The following is a 15,000-nucleotide window of genomic DNA, read 5'->3' as shown; positions in this document are numbered from 1 at the left end:
GTCAGGCCGAAGAGGACGGCCTTCTCCCGGACACAAGTTGGGCCGAGTGGCCCTCAAGTTCAACCGCGTGGATGCTCCGTCGGGGACGGCCCGGCGTTCGTGAAAGTCAGGCCGAAGAGGACGGCCTTCTCCCGGACGCGAGGTGCGGGGGACCTGCCCCTGGTTAGGTGACCAGGGGTAAGGGCGTGAGTAAGAATTTGCACTAAGTCCAACAGGAGACTGGGGGCCGGCGTTGGTGAAAGTCAGGCCGAAGAGGACGGCCTTCCCCCGGACGCGAGGTGGGCCGAGTGGCCCCTAAGTTCAACCGCGTGGAGGCTCCGGAGGAGACAGGCCGGCATCCGTGAAAGTCAGGCCGAAGAGGATGGCCTCCCCCCGGACGCGAGGTGGGCCGAGTGGCCCCTAAGTTCAACCGCGTGGAGGCTCCGGAGGAGACAGGCCGGCGTCCGTGAAAGTCAGGCCGAAGAGGACGGCCTTCCCCCGGACGCGAGGTGGGCCGAGTGGCCCCTAAGTTCAACCGCGTGGAGGCTCCGGAGGAGACAGGCCGGCGTCCGTGAAAGTCAGGCCGAAGAGGATGGCCTCCTCCCGGACGCGAGGTGGGCCGAATTGCACTAAGTGCGACCAGGGGTTGGACGTTTAGGTGACCAGGGGTGGGCCACTTAGGCGACCAGGGGTGGGCCACTTAGGCGACCAGGGGTGGGCCACTTAGGCGACCAGGGGTGGGCCACTTAGGCGACCAGGGGTGGGCCACTTAGGTGACCAGGGGCGGCAGGTTTAGGCGACCAGGGGTGGGCCGTTTAGGTGACCAGGGGTAAGGGGTTTAGGCGACCAGGGGTGGGACGTTTAGGTGACCAGGGGTGGGACGTTTAGGTGACCAGGGGTGGGCCACTTAGGCGACCAGGGGTAAGGGGTTTAGGTGACCAGGGGTAAGGGGTTTAGGCGACCAGGGGTGAGACGTTTAGGCGACCAGGGGTAAGGGGTTTAGGTGACCAGGGGTAAGGGGGTTAGGCGACCTGGGGCTGGAGAGGAGCACCTTCCCCGGGCACAGGCAGGGAGCGAGCGCCCACCCCCAGCTCCATCGCTCCGGGGGTAATAGGCCGGCGTCTGCCACACTTAGCCCGGAGAGGAGCACCTTCCCCGGGCACGGGCCGGGAGCGAGCGCCCCCCAGCTCCATCGCTCCGGGGGTAATAGGCCGGCGTCTGCCACACTTAGGCCGGAGAGGAGCACCTTCCCCGGGCACGGGCGGGGAGCGAGCGCCCCCCAGCTCCATCGCTCCGGGGGTAATAGGCCGGCGTCTGCCACACTTAGCCCGGAGAGGAGCACCTTCCCCGGGCACGGGCGGGGAGCGAGCGCCCCCAGCTCCATCGCTCCGGGGGTAATAGGCCGGCGTCTGTCACACTTAGCCCGAATAGGAGCACCTTCCCCGGGCACGGGAGGTGCCAAGCGGCCCCTAAGTCTACCCTCATGGAAGCTCCGGAGGAGGAGGGCGGGCGTGTGTCACACTTAGCCCGGAGAGGAGCACCTTCCCCGGGCACAGGCGGTGCCAAGCGGCCCCTAAGTTTGCCCTTATGGAAGCTCCGGAGGAGGAGTGCGGGCGTGTGTCACACTTAGCCCGGAGAGGAGCACCTTCCCCGGGCACAGGCGGTGCCAAGCGGCCCCTAAGTTTGCCCAAATGGAAGCTCCGGAGGAGGAGTGCGGGCGTGTGTCACACTTGGCCCGAATAGGAGCACCTTCCCCGGGCACAGGCGGTGCCAAGCGGCCCCTAAGTTTACCCTCATGGAAACTCCGGAGGAGGAGGGCGGGCGTGTGTCACACTTGGCCCGAATATGAGGACCTTCCCCGGGCACAGGCCGTGCCAAGCGGCCCCTAAGTCTACCCTTATGGAAGCTCCGGAGGAGGAGTGCATGCTGCCTGACAGTGAAGCCGAATAGGAGCACCTTCCCCGGGCACAGACGGTGCCAAGCGGCCCCTAAGTTTGCCCTTATGGAAGCTCCGGAGGAGGAGTGCATGCTGTGTGACAGTGAAGCCGAATAGGAGCACCTTCCCCGGGCACAGACGGTGCCAAGCGGCCCCTAAGTCTACCCTTATGGAAGCTCCGGAGGAGGAGTGCGGGCGTGTGTCACACTTGGCCCGAATATGAGCACCTTCCCCGGGCACAGGCGGTGCCAAGCGGCCCCTAAGTTTGCCCAAATGGAAGCTCCGGAGGAGGAGTGCGGGCGTGTGTCACACTTGGCCCGAATATGAGCACCTTCCCCGGGCACAGGCGGTGCCAAGCGGCCCCTAAGTTTGCCCAAATGGAAGCTCCGGAGGAGGAGTGCGGGCGTGTGTCACACTTGGCCCGAATATGAGCACCTTCCCCGGGCACAGACGGTGCCAAGCGGCCCCTAAGTTTGCCCAAATGGAAGCTCCGGAGGAGGAGTGCATGCTGCCTGACAGTGAAGCCGACTATGAGCACCTTCCCCGGGCACAGGCGGTGCCAAGCGGCCCCTAAGTCTACCCTCATGGAAGCTCCGGAGGAGGAGTGCGGGCGTGTGTCACACTTGGCCCGAATATGAGCACCTTCCCCGGGCACAGACGGTGCCAAGCGGCCCCTAAGTTTGCCCAAATGGAAGCTCCGGAGGAGGAGTGCACGCTGTGTGACAGTGAAGCCGAATATGAGCACCTTCCCCGGGCACAGGCGGTGCCAAGCGGCCCCTAAGTTTGCCCTTATGGAAGCTCCGGAGGAGGAGTGCATGCTGTGTGACAGTGAAGCCGAATATGAGCACCTTCCCCGGGCACAGGCGGTGCCAAGCGGCCCCTAAGTTTGCCCAAATGGAAGCTCCGGAGGAGGAGTGCGGGCGTGTGTCACACTTGGCCCGAATAGGAGCACCTTCCCCGGGCACGGGCGGTGCCAAGCGGCCCCTAAGTTTGCCCAAATGGAAGCTCCGGAGGAGGAGTGCATGCTGCCTGACAGTGAAGCCGAATATGAGCACCTTCCCCGGGCACAGGCGGTGCCAAGCGGCCCCTAAGTCTACCCTAATGGAAGCTCCGGAGGAGGAGGGCGGGCGTGTGTCACACTTGGCCCGAATAGGAGCACCTTCCCCGGGCACAGGCGGTGCAAAGCGGCCCCTAAGTCGGTAAAGGTTGAAATAAGTAAATAAATACAAAAAGGACGAGGGGGGAAAAAAAAAGGCAAAAACGTATAAAATTCCCCCATTCATTTCAATGGGCTCGGCCGAATTGGGCTTGCGGGACCGCCGAGGGCACGCCGGAGGGCGGTTGAGTCGGTAAAAGTTGAAATAAATGAATAAATACAAAAAGGACGAGGGGGGGGAAAAAAAAGGCAAAAACGTATAAAATTCCCCCATTCATTTCAATGGGCTCGGCCGAATTGGGCTTGCGGGACCGCCGAGGGCACGCCGGAGGGCGGTTGAGTCGGTAAAAGTTGAAATAAATGAATAAATACAAAAAGAACGAGGGGGGGGGGAAAAAAGGCAAAAACGTATAAAATTCCCCCATTCATTTCAATGGGCTCGGCCGAATTGGGCTTGCGGGACCGCCGAGGGCACGCCGGAGGGCGGTTGAGTCGGTAAAAGTTGAAATAAATGAATAAATACAAAAAGAACGAGGGGGGGAAAAAAGGCAAAAACGTATAAAATCCCCCCATTCATTTCAATGGGCTCGGCCGAATTGGGCTTGCGGGACCGCCGAGGGCACGCCGGAGGGCGGTTGAGTCGGTAAAAGTTGAAATAAATGAATAAATACAAAAAGAACGAGGGGGGGAAAAAAAAGGCAAAAACGTATAAAATTCCCCCATTCATTTCAATGGGTTCGGCCGAATTGGGCTTGCGGGACCGCCGAGGGCACGCCGGAGGGCGGTTGAGTCGGTAAAAGTTGAAATAAATGAATAAATACAAAAAGAACGAGGGGGGGAAAAAAGGCAAAAACGTATAAAATCCCCCCATTCATTTCAATGGGCTCGGCCGAATTGGGCTTGCGGGACCGCCGAGGGCACGCCGGAGGGCGGTTGAGTCGGTAAAAGTTGAAATAAATGAATAAATACAAAAAGAACGAGGGGGGGGGAAAAAAGGCAAAAACGTATAAAATTCCCCCATTCATTTCAATGGGCTCGGCCGAATTGGGCTTGCGGGACCGCCGAGGGCACGCCGGAGGGCGGTTGAGTCGGTAAAAGTTGAAATAAATGAATAAATACAAAAAGAACGAGGGGGGGAAAAAAGGCAAAAACGTATAAAATCCCCCCATTCATTTCAATGGGCTCGGCCGAATTGGGCTTGCGGGACCGCCGAGGGCACGCCGGAGGGCGGTTGAGTCGGTAAAAGTTGAAATAAATGAATAAATACAAAAAGAACGAGGGGGGGAAAAAAAAGGCAAAAACGTATAAAATTCCCCCATTCATTTCAATGGGTTCGGCCGAATTGGGCTTGCGGGACCGCCGGGGGCACGCCGGAGGGCGGTTGAGTCGGTAAAAGTTGAAATAAATGAATAAATACAAAAAGAACGAGGGGGGGAAAAAAGGCAAAAACGTATAAAATCCCCCCATTCATTTCAATGGGCTCGGCCGAATTGGGCTTGCGGGACCGCCGAGGGCACGCCGGAGGGCGGTTGAGTCGGTAAAAGTTGAAATAAATGAATAAATACAAAAAGAACGAGGGGGGGGGGAAAAAAGGCAAAAACGTATAAAATTCCCCCATTCATTTCAATGGGCTCGGCCGAATTGGGCTTGCGGGACCGCCGAGGGCACGCCGGAGGGCGGTTGAGTCGGTAAAAGTTGAAATAAATGAATAAATACAAAAAGAACGAGGGGGGGAAAAAAGGCAAAAACGTATAAAATCCCCCCATTCATTTCAATGGGCTCGGCCGAATTGGGCTTGCGGGACCGCCGAGGGCACGCCGGAGGGCGGTTGAGTCGGTAAAAGTTGAAATAAATGAATAAATACAAAAAGAACGAGGGGGGGAAAAAAAAGGCAAAAACGTATAAAATTCCCCCATTCATTTCAATGGGTTCGGCCGAATTGGGCTTGCGGGACCGCCGGGGGCACGCCGGAGGGCGGTTGAGTCGGTAAAAGTTGAAATAAATGAATAAATACAAAAAGAACGAGGGGGGGAAAAAAGGCAAAAACGTATAAAATCCCCCCATTCATTTCAATGGGCTCGGCCGAATTGGGCTTGCGGGACCGCCGAGGGCACGCCGGAGGGCGGTTGAGTCGGTAAAAGTTGAAATAAATGAATAAATACAAAAAGAACGAGGGGGGGGGGAAAAAAGGCAAAAACGTATAAAATTCCCCCATTCATTTCAATGGGCTCGGCCGAATTGGGCTTGCGGGACCGCCGAGGGCACGCCGGAGGGCGGTTGAGTCGGTAAAAGTTGAAATAAATGAATAAATACAAAAAGAACGAGGGGGGGAAAAAAGGCAAAAACGTATAAAATCCCCCCATTCATTTCAATGGGCTCGGCCGAATTGGGCTTGCGGGACCGCCGAGGGCACGCCGGAGGGCGGTTGAGTCGGTAAAAGTTGAAATAAATGAATAAATACAAAAAGAACGAGGGGGGGAAAAAAAAGGCAAAAACGTATAAAATTCCCCCATTCATTTCAATGGGTTCGGCCGAATTGGGCTTGCGGGACCGCCGGGGGCACGCCGGAGGGCGGTTGAGTCGGTAAAAGTTGAAATAAATGAATAAATACAAAAAGAACGAGGGGGGGAAAAAAAAGGCAAAAACGTATAAAATTCCCCCATTCATTTCAATGGGTTCGGCCGAATTGGGCTTGCGGGACCGCCGGGGGCACGCCGGAGGGCGGTTGAGTCGGTAAAAGTTGAAATAAATGAATAAATACAAAAAGAACGAGGGGGGGAAAAAAGGCAAAAACGTATAAAATCCCCCCATTCATTTCAATGGGCTCGGCCGAATTGGGCTTGCGGGACCGCCGAGGGCACGCCGGAGGGCGGTTGAGTCGGTAAAAGTTGAAATAAATGAATAAATACAAAAAGAACGAGGGGGGAAAAAAAGGCAAAAACGTATAAAATTCCCCCATTCATTTCAATGGGCTCGGCCGAATTGGGCTTGCGGGACCGCCGAGGGCACGCCGGAGGGCGGTTGAGTCGGTAAAAGTTGAAATAAATGAATAAATACAAAAAGAACGAGGGGGGGAAAAAAAAGGCAAAAACGTATAAAATTCCCCCATTCATTTCAATGGGCTCGGCCGAATTGGGCTTGCGGGACCGCCGAGGGCACGCCGGAGGGCGGTTGAGTCGGTAAAAGTTGAAATAAATGAATAAATACAAAAAGAACGAGGGGGGGGGAAAAAAGGCAAAAACGTATAAAATTCCCCCATTCATTTCAATGGGCTCGGCCGAATTGGGCTTGCGGGACCGCCGAGGGCACGCCGGAGGGCGGTTGAGTCGGTAAAAGTTGAAATAAATGAATAAATACAAAAAGAACGAGGGGGGGAAAAAAAAGGCAAAAACGTATAAAATTCCCCCATTCATTTCAATGGGCTCGGCTAAAATGGGCCTGCAGTACTGCCGAGAGGCCGCCGGAGGACGCCCTAGTAGGCAAACGTTGATCCCCACACACGAGGGGTCAGTTAGGCGACCAGGGGTAGCGTTTAGGCGACCAGGGGTAGCGTTTAGGTGACCAGGGGAAGCGTTTAGGCGACCAGGGGTAGCGTTTAGGTGACCAGGGGTAGCGTTTAGGCGACCAGGGGTAGCGTTTAGGCGACCAGGGGTAGCGTTTAGGCGACCAGGGGTAGCTTTTAGGCGACCAGGGGTAGCTTTTAGGCGACCAGGGGTAGCGTTTAGGCGACCAGGGGCGTTGCAGTTCCGCCGAATTGCATTAGGGGCGCTGCAGTAGGCAAACGTTCTTCCCCCCTAGTCAGAGGGTCATTTGCCTACTTCCCAGGTTTACCCGGGTTTTCCAAAACACCTGGGGCACATTTTCAGGGATCACGTTTTTAGAAACAAAAATATTCATAATTTCTTCTAAGTCCCCTTTCCAGCGGGGAACTTTGAAACATTGTATCCGACCACTGAAGGCTGTTGGCGGGCACGGCGCGGCAAACAGCCCGCACTCAGGCATGGAGCTCCGGGGAAAGTTGCCTAATTTCTTCTAAGTCCCCTTTCCAGCGGGGAACTTTGAAACATTGTATCCGACCGTGGAAGGCTGTTGGCGGGCACGGCGCGGCTCATAGCCGGCCCTCAGGCACGGAGCTCCGGGTGAATTTTCACAAATTTCTTCTAAGTCCCCTTTCCAGCGGGGAACTTTGAAACATTGTATCCGACCGTGGAAGGCTGTTGGCGGGCACGGCGCGGCTCATAGCCGGCCCTCGGGCACGGAGCTCCGGGTGAATTTTACAAATTTCTTCTAAGTCCCCTTTCCAGCGGGGAACTTTGAAACATTGTATCCGACCGTGGAAGGCTGTTGGCGGGCACGGCGCGGCTCATAGCCGGCCCTCGGGCACGGAGCTCCGGGTGAATTTTTACAAATTTCTTCTAAGTCCCCTTTCCAGCGGGGAACTTTGAAACATTGTATCCGACCGTGGAAGGCTGTTGGCGGGCACGGCGCGGCTCATAGCCGGCCCTCGGGCACGGAGCTCCGGGTGAATTTTCACAAATTTCTTCTAAGTCCCCTTTCCAGCGGGGAACTTTGAAACATTGTATCCGACCGTGGAAGGCTGTTGGCGGGCACGGCGCGGCTCATAGCCGGCCCTCAGGCACGGAGCTCCGGGTGAATTTTCACAAATTTCTTCTAAGTCCCCTTTCCAGCGGGGAACTTTGAAACATTGTATCCGACCAAAGGAAGGCTGTTGGCGGGCGCGGCGCGGCTCATAGCCGGCCCTCGGGCACGGAGCTCCGGGTGAATTTTACTCAATTCTTCTAAGTCCCCTTTCCAGCGGGGAACTTTCAAACATTGTATCCGACCACTGAAGGCTGTTGGCGGGCGCGGCGCGGCTCATAGCCGGCCCTCAGGCACGGAGCTCCGGGTGAATTTTCACAAATTTCTTCTAAGTCCCCTTTCCAGCGGGGAACTTTGAAACATTGTATCCGACCGTGGAAGGCTGTTGGCGGGCACGGCGCGGCTCATAGCCGGCCCTCGGGCACGGAGCTCCGGGTGAATTTTCACAAATTTCTTCTAAGTCCCCTTTCCAGCGGGGAACTTTGAAACATTGTATCCGACCGTGGAAGGCTGTTGGCGGGCACGGCGCGGCTCATAGCCGGCCCTCGGGCACGGAGCTCCGGGTGAATTTTTACAAATTTCTTCTAAGTCCCCTTTCCAGCGGGGAACTTTGAAACATTGTATCCGACCGTGGAAGGCTGTTGGCGGGCACGGCGCGGCTCATAGCCGGCCCTCGGGCACGGAGCTCCGGGTGAATTTTCACAAATTTCTTCTAAGTCCCCTTTCCAGCGGGGAACTTTGAAACATTGTATCCGACCGTGGAAGGCTGTTGGCGGGCACGGCGCGGCTCATAGCCGGCCCTCGGGCACGGAGCTCCGGATGAATTTTTACAAATTTCTTCTAAGTCCCCTTTCCAGCGGGGAACTTTGAAACATTGTATCCGACCGTGGAAGGCTGTTGGCGGGCACGGCGCGGCTCATAGCCGGCCCTCGGGCACGGAGCTCCGGGTGAATTTTCACAAATTTCTTCTAAGTCCCCTTTCCAGCGGGGAACTTTGAAACATTGTATCCGACCGTGGAAGGCTGTTGGCGGGCGCGGCGCGGCTCATAGCCGGCCCTCGGGCACGGAGCTCCGGGTGAATTTTTACAAATTTCTTCTAAGTCCCCTTTCCAGCGGGGAACTTTGAAACATTGTATCCGACCGTGGAAGGCTGTTGGCGGGCACGGCGGGGCTCATAGCCGGCCCTCGGGCACGGAGCTCCGGGTGAATTTTTACAAATTTCTTCTAAGTCCCCTTTCCAGCGGGGAACTTTGAAACATTGTATCCGACCGTGGAAGGCTGTTGGCGGGCACGGCGGGGCTCATAGCCGGCCCTCGGGCACGGAGCTCCGGGTGAATTTTACAAATTTCTTCTAAGTCCCCTTTCCAGCGGGGAACTTTGAAACATTGTATCCGACCAAAGGAAGGCTGTTGGCGGGCGCGGCGCGGCTCATAGCCGGCCCTCGGGCACGGAGCTCCGGGTGAATTTTACAAATTTCTTCTAAGTCCCCTTTCCAGCGGGGAACTTTGAAACATTGTATCCGACCGTGGAAGGCTGTTGGCGGGCACGGCGCGGCTCATAGCCGGCCCTCAGGCACGGAGCTCCGGGTGAATTTTCACAAATTTCTTCTAAGTCCCCTTTCCAGCGGGGAACTTTGAAACATTGTATCCGACCGTGGAAGGCTGTTGGCGGGCACGGCGCGGCTCATAGCCGGCCCTCGGGCACGGAGCTCCGGGTGAATTTTACAAATTTCTTCTAAGTCCCCTTTCCAGCGGGGAACTTTGAAACATTGTATCCGACCGTGGAAGGCTGTTGGCGGGCACGGCGCGGCTCATAGCCGGCCCTCGGGCACGGAGCTCCGGGTGAATTTTTACAAATTTCTTCTAAGTCCCCTTTCCAGCGGGGAACTTTGAAACATTGTATCCGACCGTGGAAGGCTGTTGGCGGGCACGGCGCGGCTCATAGCCGGCCCTCGGGCACGGAGCTCCGGGTGAATTTTCACAAATTTCTTCTAAGTCCCCTTTCCAGCGGGGAACTTTGAAACATTGTATCCGACCGTGGAAGGCTGTTGGCGGGCACGGCGCGGCTCATAGCCGGCCCTCAGGCACGGAGCTCCGGGTGAATTTTCACAAATTTCTTCTAAGTCCCCTTTCCAGCGGGGAACTTTGAAACATTGTATCCGACCAAAGGAAGGCTGTTGGCGGGCGCGGCGCGGCTCATAGCCGGCCCTCGGGCACGGAGCTCCGGGTGAATTTTACTCAATTCTTCTAAGTCCCCTTTCCAGCGGGGAACTTTCAAACATTGTATCCGACCACTGAAGGCTGTTGGCGGGCGCGGCGCGGCTCATAGCCGGCCCTCAGGCACGGAGCTCCGGGTGAATTTTCACAAATTTCTTCTAAGTCCCCTTTCCAGCGGGGAACTTTGAAACATTGTATCCGACCGTGGAAGGCTGTTGGCGGGCACGGCGCGGCTCATAGCCGGCCCTCGGGCACGGAGCTCCGGGTGAATTTTCACAAATTTCTTCTAAGTCCCCTTTCCAGCGGGGAACTTTGAAACATTGTATCCGACCGTGGAAGGCTGTTGGCGGGCACGGCGCGGCTCATAGCCGGCCCTCGGGCACGGAGCTCCGGGTGAATTTTTACAAATTTCTTCTAAGTCCCCTTTCCAGCGGGGAACTTTGAAACATTGTATCCGACCGTGGAAGGCTGTTGGCGGGCACGGCGCGGCTCATAGCCGGCCCTCGGGCACGGAGCTCCGGGTGAATTTTCACAAATTTCTTCTAAGTCCCCTTTCCAGCGGGGAACTTTGAAACATTGTATCCGACCGTGGAAGGCTGTTGGCGGGCACGGCGCGGCTCATAGCCGGCCCTCGGGCACGGAGCTCCGGATGAATTTTTACAAATTTCTTCTAAGTCCCCTTTCCAGCGGGGAACTTTGAAACATTGTATCCGACCGTGGAAGGCTGTTGGCGGGCACGGCGCGGCTCATAGCCGGCCCTCGGGCACGGAGCTCCGGGTGAATTTTCACAAATTTCTTCTAAGTCCCCTTTCCAGCGGGGAACTTTGAAACATTGTATCCGACCGTGGAAGGCTGTTGGCGGGCGCGGCGCGGCTCATAGCCGGCCCTCGGGCACGGAGCTCCGGGTGAATTTTTACAAATTTCTTCTAAGTCCCCTTTCCAGCGGGGAACTTTGAAACATTGTATCCGACCGTGGAAGGCTGTTGGCGGGCACGGCGGGGCTCATAGCCGGCCCTCGGGCACGGAGCTCCGGGTGAATTTTTACAAATTTCTTCTAAGTCCCCTTTCCAGCGGGGAACTTTGAAACATTGTATCCGACCGTGGAAGGCTGTTGGCGGGCACGGCGGGGCTCATAGCCGGCCCTCGGGCACGGAGCTCCGGGTGAATTTTACAAATTTCTTCTAAGTCCCCTTTCCAGCGGGGAACTTTGAAACATTGTATCCGACCAAAGGAAGGCTGTTGGCGGGCGCGGCGCGGCTCATAGCCGGCCCTCGGGCACGGAGCTCCGGGTGAATTTTACAAATTTCTTCTAAGTCCCCTTTCCAGCGGGGAACTTTGAAACATTGTATCCGACCGTGGAAGGCTGTTGGCGGACGCGGCGCGGCTCACAGCCCGCCCTCAGGCACGGAGCTCCGGGGGAATTTCCCCCTCATTTCTTCTAAGTCCCCTTTCCAGCGGGGAACTTTCAAACATTGTATCCGACCGTGGAAGGCTGTTGGCGGGCACGGCGCGGCTCATAGCCGGCCCTCAGGCACGGAGCTCCGGGTGAATTTGACAAATTCCTTCTAAGTCCCCTTTCCAGCGGGGAACTTTGAAACATTGTATCCGACCGTGGAAGGCTGTTGGCGGGCACGGCGCGGCTCATAGCCGGCCCTCAGGCACGGAGCTCCGGGTGAATTTGACAAATTCCTTCTAAGTCCCCTTTCCAGCGGGGAACTTTGAAACATTGTATCCGACCGTGGAAGGCTGTTGGCGGGCACGGCGCGGCTCATAGCCGGCCCTCAGGCACGGAGCTCCGGGTGAATTTTTACAAATTTCTTCTAAGTCCCCTTTCCAGCGGGGAACTTTGAAACATTGTATCCGACCACTGAAGGCTGTTGGCGGACGCGGCGCGGCTCACAGCCCGCCCTCAGGCACGGAGCTCCGGGGAAATTTGGCTCATTTCTTCTAAGTCCCCTTTCCAGCGGGGACCTTTCAAACATTGTATCCGACCACTGAAGGCTGTTGGCGGGCGCGGCGCGGCTCACAGCCCGCCCTCAGGCACGGAGCTCCGGGGAAATTTGCCTCATTTCTTCTAAGTCCCCTTTCCAGCGGGGAACTTTCAAACATTGTATCCGACCACTGAAGGCTGTTGGCGGGCGCGGCGCGGCTCACAGCCCGCCCTCAGGCACGGAGCTCCGGGGAAATTTGCCTCATTTCTTCTAAGTCCCCTTTCCAGCGGGGAACTTTCATACATTGTATCCGACCACTGAAGGCTGTTGGCGGACGCGGCGCGGCTCACAGCCCGCCCTCAGGCACGGAGCTCCGGGGGAATTTGCCCCCTCATTTCTTCTAAGTCCCCTTTAGGCGACCAGGGGTTGACAATTTAGGTGACCAGGGGTTGACAATTTAGGCGACCAGGGGTGACTTTTAGGCGACCAGGGGTGAGGTTTAGGCGACCAGGGGTGAGGTTTAGGCGACCAGGGGTAGCGTTTAGGCGACCAGGGGCGTTGCAGTTCCGCCGAATTGCATTAGGGGCGCTGCAGTAGGCAAACGTTTTTACCCCTAGTCAGAGGGTCATTTGCCTACTTCCCAGGTTTACCCGGGTTTTCCAAAACACCTGGGGCACATTTTTAGGAACCACGTTTTTAGAAACAAAAATTCTTCTATGTCCACCTCCGTGAAAGAAATTGCCCAATGGTTCCCGCGGAAGAGAGCTGCCAGGCGGACGCATACTGCAATAACGGCCGCCCTGGCGCTCTGGTGGATGTTATCCTCGAAATTTCTTCTATGTGCCCATTCCAGCGGGCAACTTGCGAACAATGGTGTCCGACCATGGAAGGCTGTTGGCGGACGCGGCGCGGCTCACAGCCCGCCCTCAGGCACGGAGCTCCGGGGGAATTTTCCCCTCATTTCTTCTAAGTCCCCATTCCAGCGGGGAGCTTGCAAACGTGGTATCCGACCACTGAAGGCTGTTGGCGGGCACGGCCCCACCAGCGCAACACGGCACTTCCTATGACTCGGGTCCGACGCAGGAGGAGCGGTCCTCCCGGCCCCGCCACACGGCACTTCCTATGACTCGGGTCCGACGCAGGAGGAGCGGTCCTCCCGGCCCCGCCACACGGCACTTCCTATGACTCGGGTCCGACGCAGGAGGAGCGGTCCTCCCGGCCCCGCCACACGGCACTTCCTATGACTCGGGTCCGACGCAGGAGGAGCGGTCCTCCCGGCCCCGCCACACGGCACTTCCCATGACTCGGGTCCGACGCAGGAGGAGCGGTCCTCCCGGCCCCACCACCGCCACACGGCACTTCCCATGACCCGGGTCCGACGCAGGAGGAGCGGTCCTCCCGGCCCCACCGCAACACACACAACCACTGACCGATTGGCAATCATGACCCGCCATCGGAGGGCCCCTGCCGGCCCCGGCCTCGCGCCGGGGTGTTCGGGTGGACGGTTCCTTCGGCCTGCGGGTCGACCTCTGAGCGTTGGCCGGCACCGCAGCACACACAACCACTGACCGATTGGCAATCATGACCCGCCATCGGAGGGCCCCTGCCGGCCCCGGCCTCGCGCCGGGGTGTTCGGGTGGACGGTTCCTTCGGCCTGCGGGTCGACCTCTGAGCGTTGGCCGGCACCGCAGCACACACATAACCACTGACCGATTGGCAATCATGACCCGCCATCGGAGGGCCCCTGCCGGCCCCGGCCTCGCGCCGGGGTGTTCGGGTGGACGGTTCCTTCGGCCTGCGGGTCGACCTCTGAGCGTTGGCCGGCACCGCATCACCGCAGCACACATAACCACTGACCGATTGGCAATCATGACCCGCCATCGGAGGGCCCCTGCCGGCCCCGGCCTCGCGCCGGGGTGTTCGGGTGGACGGTTCCTTCGGCCTGCGGGTCGACCTCTGCGCGTTGGCCGGCACTTCCCTACCGTTACCCCCCCACCCCTGGGGTTGTGACAAAACGGCACTTCCTATGACTCGGGTCCGACGCTGGAGGAGCGGTCCTCCCGGCCCATCTCGCACCCACACCCTGACATATACTGCACCACACCAACCACTGACCGATTGGCAAGCATGACCCGCCATCGGAGGGCCCCTGCCGGCCCCGGCCTCGCGCCGGGGTGTTCGGGTGGACGGTTCCTTCGGCCTGCGGATCGACCTCTAGCGCACCAACCAGCGCGAAACCGCTTTCGTCGCGAGACCGAGACGACCCTGTCGCGTGCCCGTTGGCCACACGGGCCCAGAGATGTCCTACACGGGAGTTCCGCCGCGCTCGCGGGTACCCCGCGCCGCCCCGCCACGAGAGGGGCGCGGGAGCCCAGGCCCGCATCAGCCGAGCGGTCCTTTCCGAAAAAGCATGTTTCTCAAACCCTACCGGCGTCTGTCAGAAGACGCCGCCTCCGAGTGCGTGTTGCGGTCGCGGGCGTGCGGGCGGCTCCGGCTCCCTCCCGCGACTGACCGCCACGCGGTAACGCGGCCTCTACGGACCGAGTACATACCGAGGCCCAGCCGACTTCCTCACCGCGCACGGGGGCTGAATCGTAACGGAAATTTCGGTAGCCCACGTCCGAAATAAATATGAAAGAAACGAGGGAGGCTGGGGTGCCGCCGGGGGTAACCCCGCGGGAGGCCGTCTCCCGCGGGCGCCGCCCGGTCCCCGCGCCCGGCTCCCCGCTCAGCTCCGGTTCCAATGCAAGAAACACAGACCGCCGGACGCGAGGGCTACCTGGTTGATCCTGCCAGTAGCATATGCTTGTCTCAAAGATTAAGCCATGCAAGTCTAAGTACACACGGTTCCGATACAGTGAAACTGCGAATGGCTCATTAAATCAGTTATGGTTCCTTTGATCGCTCCACCGTTACTTGGATAACTGTGGCAATTCTAGAGCTAATACATGCAAACGAGCGCCGACCCGTCTCCGCGGGGACGCGCGCATTTATCAGACCCAAAACCCACGCGGGTTCGGTTTGCCGCGGTGCAGCGGGCCCGCCGGCTTTCACAGCCGGCGGGCTGTCGGTCTCCGCGGTGCCGCCGGCCCGGCCCCCCCTTTGGTGACTCTAGATAACGCCCGAGCCGATCGCCGGCCCCCCCGCGGCGGCGACGTCTCATTCGAATGTCTGCCCTATCAA

The 15,000-nt window shown here is 58.4% G+C and overlaps 1 non-coding gene across 1 annotated transcript in view; it reads left to right on the top strand.

Moving 5' to 3' along the window:
- The first annotated feature begins 14,593 nt into the window (after nt 1–14,593).
- The window catches only part of LOC148314678 (18S ribosomal RNA), a 1,934-nt gene continuing 1,527 nt past the window's right edge, over nt 14,594–15,000 (top strand). Inside the window, exon 1 of the ribosomal RNA XR_015841611.1 lies at nt 14,594–15,000. This exon is cut by the window's right edge and continues 1,527 nt beyond it. This is a non-coding gene — a ribosomal RNA (18S ribosomal RNA).

The sequence above is a fragment of the Idiotropiscis lumnitzeri genome, unplaced genomic scaffold (assembly GCF_059441095.1).
Source record: "Idiotropiscis lumnitzeri isolate Australia: NSW breed Sydney's pygmy pipehorse unplaced genomic scaffold, RoL_Ilum_1.0 HiC_scaffold_256, whole genome shotgun sequence".
Taxonomy (NCBI): domain Eukaryota; kingdom Metazoa; phylum Chordata; class Actinopteri; order Syngnathiformes; family Syngnathidae; genus Idiotropiscis; species Idiotropiscis lumnitzeri.
The sequence above is the reverse complement of the archived record's forward strand: the minus strand, read 5'-3'. Positions and strand labels throughout refer to the sequence as shown.